Genomic DNA, 12,276 nt, shown 5'->3' with positions numbered 1-12,276 from the left:
CCCCCAGGGGAAATGTTTGTCAGCCCATGCACTTAGTGTATGGGCATTACGAGTCTAAGAGACCCTCTCTTTGTAAAGGGACAGTTTTTTATGAGGCCCTCCACCATTTTTCTTCCAAGGGGGATTGGGGTGCGTGCAAATTTGGGTCAAGGCGGCCATTGCATTCAATGAGTTTGAACATAGCCCATTTGGTGGAGGAACATTTTGGTCTGGGGTCAATTATTTTGCCTTATATACAAGTCATTAGCCTGAAAAGGATGTACCTTAACATATTTCCCAGCAAAATCCATTTTGGTTTCGTTTTTTTATGTTTTTGGGTGCACCTGTAAAACTGGAGTGAAATTCTGACAACATTGCTTACAGCTGTGACCTAGGAGTCAGAAATGCTTCCAGGGTCATTTGAGCAGTGTTTCCATCATTTTCAGATGTTTTTAGACCTAAAAAGGACCCCCGGGGGGAATAACGGTAAAAAATACTAGGGTTTCCCTTAGACTTACATTGTGCTCGTTGCTTGGGTCGAGTACCCAAGTATTCCAATTTGCTCGACCCGAGCAACGAGCACCCAAGCATTTTAGTGCTCGCTCATCACTAATTATAAAATGTTTAGCAAAAGCCATTGTTTTACAGAACAAAAGTCCAAAACAAGAGAGAATGAATTTATTTAATTTTAATCATATTTATATCTAACTCAGAAAAATTGGAATAACAAGTTTTGACTATTAATGTTCAAATGTCCAACGCCATATCCATTGCTGGGCAGTTCTGAAAAAAAAAACACGTGTAGAGATTCTCCAGGTCTTGGAAACTGCATCTGATCATGTTTTCAGCGCAGGTCGGTGCAGGTATTCACCTTTGTCTTCCAAGATGTGTCATGCTTGTATAGAAGCGATAAGTCACCTTTCTCATTAACCTGAAAAGAATTATAATAAGACATGTTTTTAAAAATTTTACAATATGTACTGGCTATCAAATGAAACAAACTAAGCAAAGGCAACTTCAACATTATATTTTTGGTCATCAGCTGAAGTTGAAATAGATATGAAATATTCCATTATATATTGTCTACAAAAAAGGCCAATTTGGAAATTGAAAATAGGAAGTTGCCAATATTAGTGTAATGTTAGAAAAATGCGATACGAACCATACGACTATGGTGAGTGTACTCATAATAGATCTATACGGCATGTAATGCTTGAGGGACTTATCTCGCCCGTCAGATTGTGTGTTGGCGATTCTCCCGCAGCAGTAGGCTGATAACTTTCATCGATTACTTCCTTTCTCAAACAGATTTAAATAATTGTACAGAAAAAAATATCATTGTTTAAAATAAATCCAGTAATAAAAACTATATTTCTTTTCTCTTATTACACCTTGCTTACATTATCATGTCCTCGCTGTTTCACTTCTTGAAAGCAAGAATGATTGTTACTTACAGTGATTTAGTATTGACATGAAGAACATATATAAATAGAGGAAAAACACAGAAATATTTACCTGGAAAATACGTGTTGGAAGCTTTGTGTCAGAAGAGGTGGATTCTGAATGTTTGCTGTTAGCTGCTTGTGGTGAAGACGTAAACTGATTGTCTCCCTACATGGTGAAAAAAAGGCAAAATATATAAAAAAACACTTAACACTAGAACTACCGGAGGGGTCATTTTGACCCTTTTGCTATTTCTGTTTCCTGTAATTTCTAACATTTTAACAAATGAGTTCTGAGTTTTTGTGACTTTTATTTATTCATGGTAGTGTATATTTTAGGACACAAAAATGAATTGAAACTTTTTCAGGGGCCCGGATTTTACAATTCATACCTATATAGTAAGTATTGAAAGGGTCAATTTGACCCCATACATAAAAGTAGTAGTAGGCAAGTCTCCTAATAACAAATACATATGAGACTACTCTAATGAAGAATGGTGACATCACTCTTACAGTTTACTAAGGTAAGCCAAATAAGAATGTCATTTTGCTCAGTAGTCTTCACCCAGATGTAGCAGTTGGAAACAACAAGGAAAAAAAACGGAAACGGTACAATTTTACAATAAAACAAAGGTTGGAGTGGACACAGTAGACCAGATAGCTTGAAAGTACACCACAAAATATGGAAGCCGCCGATGGCCTGTTCAGGTGTTTTGTAATGTACTTGATTTAGCAGCTATAAACGCAACTATACTCTATAAAACAGCAACTGGAAGTAAAATTAGCAGACGGGAGTTCATTCTTCATAGCTTCATGCTATGACCATGTAAAATGAAAATGCGTGCTGTACTTGATCTTAACACTGTTCCTACTAAGTTAAAATAAATGTTCTTTAATTTGTTGGCAACAAAAAAGTTATTTTTACTCCAAAATTAGTACTTTTGAATGGGGGTCAAAATGACCCCTGATGGTAGTTATAGGTATTATGAAACCTGCGGTAGTTCTAGTGTTAAACTTTAAATGATAAAACTCAATAAGAGACTAAATTAGAGACTTAGGATTCTCAATATTATAAAAATCACTTATTATAGATTGCTGACAATAGTGGAGGATTCGTTCTTACCTCCATCACGGGTAGATGAGATGACGATATTTAGATAAATCTCAAATCAAATAATGAACCTGGAAATATAAAGAAAAATAATTACATCCAACAAAGCTTAAAAATATAGAAGGTTTTCCAAAGCATTGTAGATAATTGCTGGGAATTGTCAATCATTCCATATCCAGCGAGTTATGGGAAATGTAACCAGGGTTTATCTGGTAACCTAAGAGGACGGATTGTGAATCTTTGCTGCTAATTACTTGTGCTGATGATGAGCACAGATATTGTTTCGCTACTCAGGAGAAAATATATAAAAGTGTCTGAACTTTAAATTATAAATAGTGTTGAGCGATACCGTCCGATACTTGAAAGTATCGGTATCGGAAAGTATCGGCCGATACCGGCAAAGTATCGGATCTAATCCGATACCGATACCCGATACCAATACAAGTCAATGGGACACCAAGTATCGGACGGTATCCTGTATGGTTCCCAGGGTCTGAAGGAGAGGAAACTCTCCTTCAGGCCCTGGGATCCATATCAATGTGTAAAAGAAAGAATTAAAATAAAAAATAGGGATATACTCACCCTCTGACGCGCCCTGGACTTTACCGCCGTAACCGGGAGCCGTTGTACCTAAGAATGCGCGCTTGAAGGGCCTTAGATGACGTCACGGCGCTCTGATTGGTCCGTAGCGGCCGCGTGACCGCTACGCGACCAATCACAAAGCCGTGACGTCACCTAAGGTCTTTCAAGCGCTTGAAATACCTTAGAAGACGTCCGCAGCTTCTGATTGGTCGCGTAGTGGTCGCGTGACCGCTACGCGACCAATCACAAAGCCGTGACGTCACCTAAGGTCTCACTGCCGGAGAGGTGAGTATATCCCTATTTTTTATTTTAATTCTTTCTTTTACACATTGATATTAATCCCGATACCGATTCTCGATACCACAAAAGTATCGGATCTCGGTATCGGAATTCCGATACCGCAAGTATCGGCCGATACCCGATACTTGCGGTATCGGAATGCTCAACACTAGGGTTGAGCGAAACGGATTGTTCATTTTCATAAGTCGCCGACTTTTGGTAAAGTCGGCGTCTCATGAAACCCGACCCGATCCCTGTGTGGGGTCGGCCATGCGGTACGCGATCTTGGTGCCAAAGTCGCGTTTCGTATGACGCGTTTAGCACCATTTTTACAGCCAATGAAGGAGCGTGGGCAGAGTGATGACATAGTTAGGGCGTGCACGCCTATCATCATTTTATCGCTTGTGCGCAGTAGCGATTTGGAATGTGTAAAACGAAATTTTCTGTGCTGGGACGGAGGGGGAGAGAGAGAGAGAGAGAGAGAGAGAGAGAAAAAAAAAATTATCCCCATTGACGTGCATAGGGTTTCGTGTTCCGGCCGATCCTCGACTTTGCGCAGTAATCGGCCGATTTCGCCCGACTCGACTTTTCCAACAGTCGGATTTCGTGAAACATGACTCGACCCTAAAAAAGTCAAGGTCGCTCAACCCTACTCAACACTAATTATAAAGAAACAAAATTAGAGACAAAATATTCTGAAGGATAGTTACATGTTTAGCTGACAGACAGTTGACGTAATCGGCCTCCGCACCGGTGACAGTAACATTTGTTGTCAGCTATTTTTTGAAAACGCCCAATTCTGCAAAGATAAGAGAAATATTGGTTACCGGACTGGAATGAACATTCATTAATACCAAGGATTATATTAAAAAGTCGAAATTGAAACCAATATATTAAGAACTGACCCCAGCACAGAAAATATAACATGTAGCATCATAAACCCTAAAGCCCTCGACGTCAGTCCGCTCTGATGGTAGTAAAGTATAAAAACATTATATCAACAGAACCACACTGACGTCTCTCAGCAGTGATTGTGTTTCATGAGGAGATGAATAATAAAATTCACTTACTCGTTATCACACAGAGAGCATTTGTAGTTGTACTTATAGTGAATGGTAAAACTGTGATTTTCTGTCACTTTTGGCAGCTCGGGATGGGTACGATTTACCCTTCTTGTGACGGCCTGCCATAACGGGCCATGGTTGTCTCTGCCTTCACCGAAACTGATCCAACAGGCGGCATGGCACAACTGGTGCGCAAGTGTGGATCGTACTCGCACTAAAATAAGAGTTTATACAGTTATGAGAAGTTCTGAGTACACCCTGATTGAACTGTTTGGTTTTACACATCAGGACAAAATACAAAATACATCCTGAGATGAACAACACGTGACAAGTCAACCGTGCCATTATTTATTCACCGAAAACTGCATCAAAATGCAGAAGCAGAGAGTGAAAAATAAGTACACCCCATGAATCAACAGCTTTTAGAATCATCTTTAGCAGCAATAACTTGAAGTTGCATCAATGGTGTCCTTCATTTATCACACATTGCTCTTGCATTTTGGCTTACTTTTTGTTAAATAAATAATGATGTAGTATTTTGTAGCATTTTTTATCATGTTGTTTTCTGAGATTCTATTTCCCTACTTTTAGGACCTTCTAAGGACCAGATGTTTTTTTTCTTCTGATATGTATACTCATATTCAGTGGCCAGTGTCAGGCAGCTGCTACAAAGGCAAATAAAATAATGGGATGCATTAAAAGAGGCATAGATGCTCATGAGGAGAACATAATTTTACCTCTATACAAGTCACTAGGTCGACCACACTTAGAATACTGTGCACAGTTCTGGTCTCCGGTGTATAAGAAAGACATAGCTGAACTGGAGCGGGTGCAGAGAAGAGCGACCAAGGTTATTAGAGGACTGGGGGGTCTGCAATACCAAGATAGGTTATTACACTTGGGGCTATTTAGTTTGGAAAATCAAGGGCTTTGGGTTGATCTTATTACAATGTAAAAATACATGAGGGGACAGTACAAAGACCTTTCTAATGATCTTTTTAATCATAGACCTGAGACGGGGACAAGGAGGCATCCTCTACGTCTGAGGATAGAAGGTTTAAGCATAATCACAGATGCGGATTCTTTACTGTAAGAGCAGTGAGACTATGGAACTCTCTGCCGTATGATGTTGTAACGAGTGATTCATTACTTAAATTTAAGAGGGGACTGGATGCCTTTCTGGAAAAGTATAATGTTACAGGTTATATATACTAGATATCTCGATAGGGCATTCATCCTATCCTTAGGATAGGTCATCAATGCCTGATTGGCTGAGGTCCGACACCCGGCACCCTCACCGATCAGTTGTTATTGGTGTCAGTGGCAACGGCCGCCATCTGGAAGTACTCACTCGCCATCTTCTAATAGTGTCCGCTGCTGGGTACTACACATCCACTTCCTATGATTTGAATAGGAGATGAATGTGCAGTACCCGGCCTCGACCACTGCCAGAAAACAGCGAGCACCGCAAGTGAGTACTGCCTCTGCCACTGGAAATGATAACAGCTGATCATCGGGGGTGCCAGGTGCCGAACTCCGGCCGATGAGACATTGATGATCTATCCTCTTTAATAATTTTTTAGCTACTTCCAAAACACATTTTAAATTAATATCTTCACGACAAAAAATTTCAGCTCCTTTAGCAGATGCAGTCCTCTAGTCAAGATCCTTATATCCCTGTTGGCAAAGAAAGAAACACCCAACAGCACTTCAAGTAAGGGGGTGCACGCTCCAGATCCATTGAACCCAATTGGAAAGCAATAGTCAAAAAAGCAAAGGAACAGCATCCAGTCCAGGTGAAAAAAGTTATTCCGCCATGATACGTTTTGACCAGTGTTCATCTTTATCAAGTACTTGATAAAAACCAACACCGGTCGAAATGTTGTATCATGGCGGAATAAAGTTTATTTTTCCCTTATATCCCTGCTAGCGAGCAGCATGGCGATTATGTATAAAAAAGTGTGTGTCCAGAACTACCAAGCAGATTTTTCGTAGAAATTTCTGCAACTGCAAATTATTATTACATATTTACAGTATATATATATATATATATACATATATATATATATATATATATATATATTGAGGCTGTCTCTGCATCATGGATTTCTGCAAATGCCAAGGGCGGAATCATAAATCTCTTCAACAAATCTGCATCATGGGCGCTTACCCTCAGTGTCAGGTTTTACCATAGATAACAGCTGAATTCTGGCCACTTTGTGATCTTTTTTTCATAAGACCTTATTAGAAAGTCAGGATTGTTCAAACCTCAGATGAGCAAATTGATTTAAAGTGAATCAAATTCATTTTGAATGTCACACAAAAAATTGAATTTGCCAGAATCCAGATTTCTTTCAATTCAAATTGCTCAAATTCAGCAAAATTTGCAGTCGGTTGACATTTTTTTTGGTTATTCTAGGGTTGATAAGGAGTTAAAAAATGGAAAAAAATATATACTCACTTCACTTGTCCTTACCTGTCCTCCTGCCGCCAACTCCTTGCCCAGTCTTCCGCCGGCTCCCTCTATCCTTTTGGAGTCTACTTCCCTTCATTGTTCACTCTTTGTCACCAAGGGCGCTAGTGTGGCAAATTTACCCCTTCTACTGGCAACCAAGACACATTAAATTTGCATTGAAAACATTCCATGCATGTCGAATTCCCTTGCCTAATTTGACCGAATGTGCCATATTTTCAGTAAATTCGTTCATCTCTACCGAAATTTTCCTTGATTTCTCCTTCTCTACAACAATTCACATTCTGCTTCCAACCGTCCATAGTAATACAGCCATCATTGCCAGTCCTTTCCTTTTGCCTTGCAATTCACCGCTCAGCTAAAATAATGCAGGTAGATTAGAACATAAAAAATGAAGAAGCGCTCCTAGAACAATGACATTTGGACTTTGAAATTACGCACACCATCATGTAGCGTGTATAAGATGCTACATTAGTTCCAAGAAGATCCACTGCTGCTCCGATCTGGAGCTCCCCAATAACCCGTCGAAGAGCATGCAGAGCAGCAGGTCAGGATTGTGGAAGGAAATACATAACATTGCTTCTAGCAAAGCTGCTTTATTTATTAGACCCAATGAAGACACATTGTGTGGCGAACACACATTTTTGTTAAATATAGCAAGTCATCTTGAAAGCATTCACTGGTATTTTTTCTGCAAATTAATGATGCCCATTTTGGGAATCCGATAAACCTCACTATAATCCATTGGTTAATTGGGTGCTGATTGTCTCCATTTTTTGATGAATCCGTCTCCAGAATGAATTCTGGTTTTTTAACAGAACAGAAAAACAGCATTTCTAGATCTGAACAGTTTTACGCTATTTTTTTTTACACATTTCATAAGGTATTTTTGGTATTTGTGTTTATTGTGTTTATTTTATTTGCACCTTTTTGCATTGATTGCATTATTCTAAAGGGCTAAATGCCTGTGGGATCAGAGGCTTTTCTGAAGCTAGCCATTGCAACAGCAGCATGTCAGTCACCTACATACTCTTATAAGGAAATGCCCACTCGTAGATTTTTTTTTTCTTTTTAATGAAAAACAGAGGCCATGGACAGAAGACTGCACACTGTATGTGTTTTTCGTGTGGCTTTTGATGCATTTTTTGGTGCTCAATCATTTGAATCTCAATGAGGAAAAACAGCCGTAAAAAAACTAGAAGAATGACATGATTCATTTTAAAAACAAAAAAGCATCAATGGTTAAAAAAATGCATAATGTGAATGAAATTTTAAAATCACTCATTTTGCTGTTACTTTCCCTCATAAAAAAATAAACGCATGAAAAATGCAATGTGTGCACAAGCCCTACGTGTTTTTGCAGGCACACGAATGTATGAACACCAAGATTTGTGCCCACATCACAGCACATGACCAGGCAGTCTGTACATATATGTGCATAATTAATTTCCAGGAGTACATAGACCTTAGTGAGGACTGTGCTAGTAAGGTACAGCTTGACGTTTCGTACAGTTTACCCTGAGTGTTATACACTAATACACTGTGCCAGCTCACAAGTGAATGCTCTGTGCGCTTTATAGATGTGTTAATGTTACACAGGAAGCATCTCCAATGTCTACGTACATACAGGTGGAAAGTTATACAGCCGTATTTAATATGTGGTAAACCATAGACATGTAGCACACCAGCAGTTACACCTTCCCACCCTGGCTTTATAAGACACCTTAATGTGCAGTGAATGTAATCACGGATGTTGTTTCCACCGTTGGGTTGGCCGTTTGATGTCTACGAGGTGCCTGACAGACATATTAGCCACTTCGGTTATGAAAACTTCTCCACGCGGATTCACAAGGAGAGAATTGCATAGTTTCATTCCAGATTTATAGAGAGCTCATTCTTCTGGCTGCCATCTTAAGAAATTGCTTTTAAAAAGGCTACTTAGTAGTATCCTGTATTACGTTTGTTAGAATTGGCCATGATCCCTTGTTTTGCCATTCCTTGGCCAGCGAAATGGAAAATACATCTGTGGTGACTTTGTGAGACCTCAATACATGACTTGTCTGGTGGTCAGTAAATGACAAATTGTCATCTGTGTTGAGCCTCATATTATGATAAAGGGTGCACCAAAAGCGATAATCCTAAATAAATACAATAGGGTGCAGTGCCAAGTCCAATATAAATGTAGAACCAAGAACCAAGAAAACAGATTGGACCATGAAATAGGCACGCACAACCAACCAAATAGAGAAAATATAAACAAATGTTTTATTGGACACTACAGCAAAAACACATAAAAACAATTAAAATGTACAAATGTGTACATGACACCCTGATGTAAATATCCTACAGATGACATACTATACAGAACATATATAAAGGTCAGCCTGATGTATATAACATGATGTCAATAGAACAAAAAACCTCCTAACAAATGAATATGTCAGAGTATGCACTAAACGCACCACTATAGAACATGGATGTGAAGCACAATGGGTTAATAAATAACAGAGCATGCGGAGAGCATGGTGGAATAAATGTCCATACCACGTCCTACATAATAAGTGATGGCAAAATGCCCAGTGGATGACACAAGGAAAAAAAACCCATGGTTATAAGAAAGGGGCCATGTAGTGCCCAGCATACTCAGCTGAAACCCGGAGGAGAATAACAGGCTGAAACCCAAGTCTGTATCGAGAGTGCAAAATAAGGTAGGCAGGGTGTCAGACAAAAGCCCCACGCGTATCGCCGCCGCAGCGGCTTCGTCAGGGGAAGTGGGTGCTGTACTGTTCACTTACATTTAAATAGAAAGTCCAATTAACCGGGAAGTGTGTCAGCCGTGTCGTTTCTTAGGGAGAAGACCGTGAACCGGAAGTCACGCTGGCCGGAAGTAATGAGCCGCAGAACAGAAGGATACAGAAGGAATCTCCATGGAGATAAATGACGCATGCGCAGACGCGGTTCTGAGTGCTGAGCCGCGCTGCACAAGCGTCTAGAAAGAGGAGATTGTGGACCCGATGGAGTGTGGGGCCAATAAATGAGAGCTATTATCATGGCAGCGCATGTAAACTTATATATAGAGAAGTGCATATTATATCTAGGGGAGTACTCAATATCTATATAGCCCACATAGTAAACAGGGACATGGAAACATAAAAGCATGAAAAAGAGCTGGCCTGCGAATACAAATAGCAGATATAATTAATATATATAAACCTACAAGGAATTATATATATATATGATTTATAAGAAAAGGGGGCACATATGTAACCAAAACAGGAGAATTATATACTAATATATACATAAAAAATACCAAAGGATATACATACATGTATGAAAAGAAAATGTAAACAAAATAATAATAAAAATAAAAATAAATGTAAAGAATAAAGAGAACTCCCATTCCCTCTTATATACCAAACTAAGTAATAATACAAACGACACCAGAAAATAAATAATAATAAAAGTGTACTGGATGAATGTCCAAGTCCATTGGTGCGAGTCCATAGAGTCAAGGACTGAGGATTCCAAAAGGACCAGATGAGAAGATGAAGTAAAGGATCCTTTATCCATCTAACAATCGGATGTACTCAAATCTTCTTCCAAACAACGTCACACATGATCCTTACCATGGACGCGCCATGGTCGTTTTATTGGGTGGTGATCCAAGGACTTGGTGCAAGAAATCCATGTTCCCACCAGATCATGTACAGAGAGCAGACATCCAAATCCCAACTAATATGGGTGAAAACAAACAAAAAAGATCCAATAATAGATCTGTAAAGAACCACGTGATGACAATAATGTTGATAAATTGTTCAAGGGTATAGATGAGGCGATCCAGAAATATGGGTAATGGTCTAAAGTCATAATAAAATATGAACAGCTAAAAATTCATATTCCAATCAGAACATGTGCAAAAGAGCAGGCATCCAAACCACCACTGATATGGGTAAGAACCAACAAAATGGATCCACTGGTAGATCTGGAAAAGAAATAAAATGAAGTAAAAAAGAAGAAAAAAAAAAAAAAAAAAATTGTAAAAAAATGAAGAAAATGGAAAAAAAAAAAAAATGCAAAAAACGGTCACATAACAACAATGATAATAATGAGCTTTCTCCTGATATGAACAGAGGGATCCAAAAATAAGGATGGATAGCTGGGATAAAAACATTTAATTTCCCAAAAACCCTGTGAAGAGTAGCTCCTCATTTAAACCTAAGGGGGTTACAGATTGTAAATGGAAGATCCATCTAGACTCAATTTGTAGAAGAAGTTTGCGTTTGTCCCCACCTCTCTCATTCGGTGTCAGTTTCTGTAGACCCACTACTGTGAGGCCACCTGAGGAACCCCTATGGTGGGTTAGAAAATGTTCGGCCACCGGGGTGAGGACCTTACCTTTCCTCGAGTCAGAGGCCGCTAGATGTATAGTTGAGATGTGTTTTTGGACTCGTTTCTTCAATTCTTGTGATGTCTGTCCGACATACACTAACCTACAAGGACAAATTAAAGCATATATAACGTCTCTAGATTTGCAATTGATGTATGCCTTCAGAGGATGTCTACTATTACGTATAGGGTGGAGAAAGATATTCCGAGTCGGGATCATATGAGGACAAACATTGCAATCCCCACAGGGAAATGATCCTCTGAGGACAATCCCCCTATGCAATCTAACTGTTGGTCTTGTAAAATGACTCCTGGTAAGGAGATCTCTTAAGTTTGGCGCTCGTCTTGCCGTCATAAGGGGTCTGTCACTTGTGACCTCGCTTGTCTGTGTATCTGTTCTCAAGATCTGCCAATGTTTTGATAAGATGTCACCCACCTGTTTCCAACTATCGTTAAAAATCAAGACCTGGCCCTCATTGTACGTGACAAGTTTATCTTCCAAATCTTTAATCGATGCTTTTGTAGATGAAAAAAGTGTCCTGTCATGTTCAAGCAATAGATTCATCAAAATGGTTGAACATCGTGTTAACCCCTGTTCCCATGTTTGTTGAAAGGAATCGGTGGGTTCCCAAGCCGGGAAGATAGATATCCGAAGCCCCCTAGGGACAAATCCAGATTTGATATATTCATCTAGGCTTCTCATGTTCCACCAGAGCCTCACACACGTCTTGTGGGCTTTGGTTAAATTGGAGCATAATGTAGAGAAGCCATTGTCTGTACTAGAGGCAACTACCGTATTAGCTTCAAACACGCTAGAAGATTTGGCCCGCCAGGCTGCCTCCCTGGCCTCCCAATCCATACCAACCACAGTGTCACACTAACCGGACCACAAATAATTTATAATTATAAATTAGCGCCACCAAAATAGGTGTGTGCAACCCTTAAGAAAGTTTGGCGACT

General features: G+C 39.5%; 1 long non-coding RNA gene across 1 annotated transcript; it reads right to left on the bottom strand.

Moving 5' to 3' along the window:
• Window positions 1-744: 744 nt before the first annotated feature.
• On the bottom strand, window positions 745-4,473 carry LOC143809066 (uncharacterized). Its single transcript, XR_013222052.1, has 5 exons — window positions 4,464-4,473; window positions 4,104-4,192; window positions 2,545-2,603; window positions 1,495-1,590; window positions 745-910 (listed from the first exon to the last, which is right to left on the bottom strand). It is a non-coding gene; the product is annotated as an uncharacterized LOC143809066 (long non-coding RNA).
• Window positions 4,474-12,276: the final 7,803 nt, after the last annotated feature.

Source organism: Ranitomeya variabilis, chromosome 2 (genome assembly GCF_051348905.1).
Source record: "Ranitomeya variabilis isolate aRanVar5 chromosome 2, aRanVar5.hap1, whole genome shotgun sequence".
Taxonomy (NCBI): Eukaryota; Metazoa; Chordata; class Amphibia; order Anura; family Dendrobatidae; genus Ranitomeya; species Ranitomeya variabilis.
This window is presented reverse-complemented; position numbering and strand designations above follow the sequence as displayed.